The sequence below is a fragment of the Amia ocellicauda genome, chromosome 2 (assembly GCF_036373705.1).
Source record: "Amia ocellicauda isolate fAmiCal2 chromosome 2, fAmiCal2.hap1, whole genome shotgun sequence".
In the NCBI taxonomy this organism is placed as follows: Eukaryota; Metazoa; Chordata; class Actinopteri; order Amiiformes; family Amiidae; genus Amia; species Amia ocellicauda.
The window spans coordinates 56,837,497-56,839,996 of record NC_089851.1 but is presented as its reverse complement, the minus strand read 5'-3'; the positions used below and the strand labels follow the sequence as shown (position 1 = coordinate 56,839,996).

Sequence of the window (2,500 nt, the reverse complement as noted above, 5' to 3'; positions counted from 1 at the left end):
TTGGGGGAGCGATAGCAAGCAAGAGAGTTAGATATTGAGAGTCATAGATAGATGGATGGATGGATGGACGGCAAGGCAAGAACCTGATTGACAGCGGTCCGTGATCTGCTGTTATTCTACTATCAGCAGCAGCACAGGCAGATTTGGCGCCGTGGCTTAGTTGGTTAAAGCGCCTGTCTAGTAAACAGGAGGTCCTGGGTTCAAATCCCAGCGGTGCCTTAGGCGGGCTTTCTGTGCTCCTTGCGAAGCTTGTGCTTCCGCTTTGTCGACCATCAGTTTTAGCAAGATAGGCTTATCGTAAAGCCATCAGAGGACGTAATGAACCGGAAAGCCAACTGGACAGACGCCGGTTTGTAAAGAAGAACCAGAACCCAAAGGACACGCGCTACGGCCAACGTCCAATTCCCATTGCCGCCCCTGGACAGTCGCAACAGGGAGCTTGTTGCTCCCGTAAACCTTACGTTTTCACCTCTGTGTGCTTCCTTTGTTGCAGCCTGCATCCAGATTTTGTTTTGTTTTGTTTTGTTTTGTTTTGTTTTGTTTTGTTTTGTTTTGTTTTGTTTTGTTTTGTTTTGTTTTTTGCCTTACGCCTGAGTGTAGGCACTGGGGAATGGGAGAGTCCTGGCACCGTGGCTTAGTTGGTCAAAGTGCCTGTCTTGTAAACAGGAAACCCTGGGTTTGACTCCCAGCAGTGCCTTGGTTTATGTTGGCCTAGGCAATGGAAAGGAAGTTTCTAAACGCTCAATACATTTTTGCAAGATGGCCGTCCACAGCAAGCAGCTTAAGGTTACTGTAGCCACAGTCTGGCAAGCTGTCCGCCAGAAGTAGAAACAATAACAAGGGGCGGGGGGAAAAGTGGGCCGTCCCTGGGTGGATTCGAACCACCATCCTTTTGGTTAACAGCCAAACGCGCTGACCGATTGCACCACAGAGACAGACAGAGGTGTTGTGGTTGCTGCAGTCGTGCAGTTCCTTCACAGTTGCCAAAAATCATTTCCAGCACACGATTTTCTTTGTCGTTGAATGCAACATACGTGACCATTGGGGGAGCGATAGCAAGCAAGAGAGTTAGATATCGAGAGTCATTGATAGATAGATAGATAGATGGATGGATGGACGGCAAGGCAAGCATCTGATTGACAGTGGTCCGTGATCTGCTGTTATGCTACTATGCTACTGACAATTGGGGGAGCGATAGCAAGCAAGAGAGTTAGATATCGAGAGTCATAGACAGATAGATAGATAGATGGATGGATAGATAGATAGATAGATGGATGGATGGACGGCAAGGCAAGCACCTGATTGACAGTGGTGCATGATCTGCTGTTATGCTACTATGCTACTGACCATTGGGGGAGCGATAGCAAGCGAGTTAGATATCGAGAGTCATAGATAGATAGATGGATGGATGGATGGACGGCAAGGCAAGCATCTGATTGACAGTGGTCCGTGATCTGCTGTTATGCTACTATGCTACTGACCATTGGGGGAGCGATAGGAAGCAAGAGAGTTAGATATCGAGAGTCATAGATAGATAGATAGATAGATGGATGGATGGACGGCAAGGCAAGCATCTGATTGACAGTGGTCCGTGATCTGCTGTTATGCTACTATGCTACTGACCATTGGGGGAGCGATAGCAAGCAAGAGAGTTAGATATCGAGAGTCATAGATAGATAGATAGATAGATAGATGGATGGATGGATGGACGGCAAGGCAAGCATCTGATTGACAGTGGTCCGTGATCTGCTGTTATGCTACTATGCTACTGACCATTGGGGGAGCGATAGCAAGTAAGAGAGTTAGATATCGAGAGTCATAGATAGTTAGATAGATAGATGGATGGATGGATGGACGGCAAGGCAAGCATCTGATTGACAGTGGTCTGTAAACTGCTGTTATGCTACAATGCTACTGACCATTGGGGGAGCGATAGCAAGCAAGTGAGTTAGATATCGAGAGTCATAGATAGATAGATAGATAGATGGATGGATGGATGGACGGCAAGGCAAGCATCTGATTGACAGTGGTCCGTGATCTGCTGTTATGCTACTATGCTACTGACCATTGGGGGAGCGATAGCAAGCAAGAGAGTTAGATATCGAGAGTCATAGATAGATAGATAGATAGATAGATATATAGATGGATGGATGGACGGCAAGGCAAGCATCTGATTGACAGTGGTCCGTGATCTGCTGTTATGCTACTATGCTACTGACCATTGGGGGAGCGATAGCAAGCAAGAGAGTTAGATATCGAGAGTCATAGATAGATAGATAGATAGATAGATGGATGGATGGATGGACGGCAAGGCAAGCATCTGATTGACAGTGGTCCGTGATCTGCTGTTATGCTACTATGCTACTGACCATTGGGGTAGCGATAGCAAGCAAGAGAGTTAGATATCGAGAGTCATAGATAGATAGATAGATAGATAGATGGATGGATGGATGGACGGCAAGGCAAGCATCTGATTGACAGTGGTCCGTGATCTGCTGTT

The 2,500-nt window shown here is 46.7% G+C and overlaps 3 non-coding genes across 3 annotated transcripts; 2 read left to right on the top strand and 1 right to left on the bottom strand.

Moving 5' to 3' along the window:
• The first annotated feature begins 145 nt into the window (after positions 1 to 145).
• On the top strand, positions 146 to 219 carry trnat-agu (transfer RNA threonine (anticodon AGU)). Its single transcript has one exon. It is a non-coding gene; the product is annotated as a tRNA-Thr (tRNA).
• Positions 220 to 623: 404 nt separating this feature from the next.
• On the top strand, positions 624 to 697 carry trnat-ugu (transfer RNA threonine (anticodon UGU)). The gene has a single exon. It is a non-coding gene; the product is annotated as a tRNA-Thr (tRNA).
• Positions 698 to 861: 164 nt separating this feature from the next.
• On the bottom strand, positions 862 to 935 carry trnan-guu (transfer RNA asparagine (anticodon GUU)). The gene has a single exon. It is a non-coding gene; the product is annotated as a tRNA-Asn (tRNA).
• Positions 936 to 2,500: the final 1,565 nt, after the last annotated feature.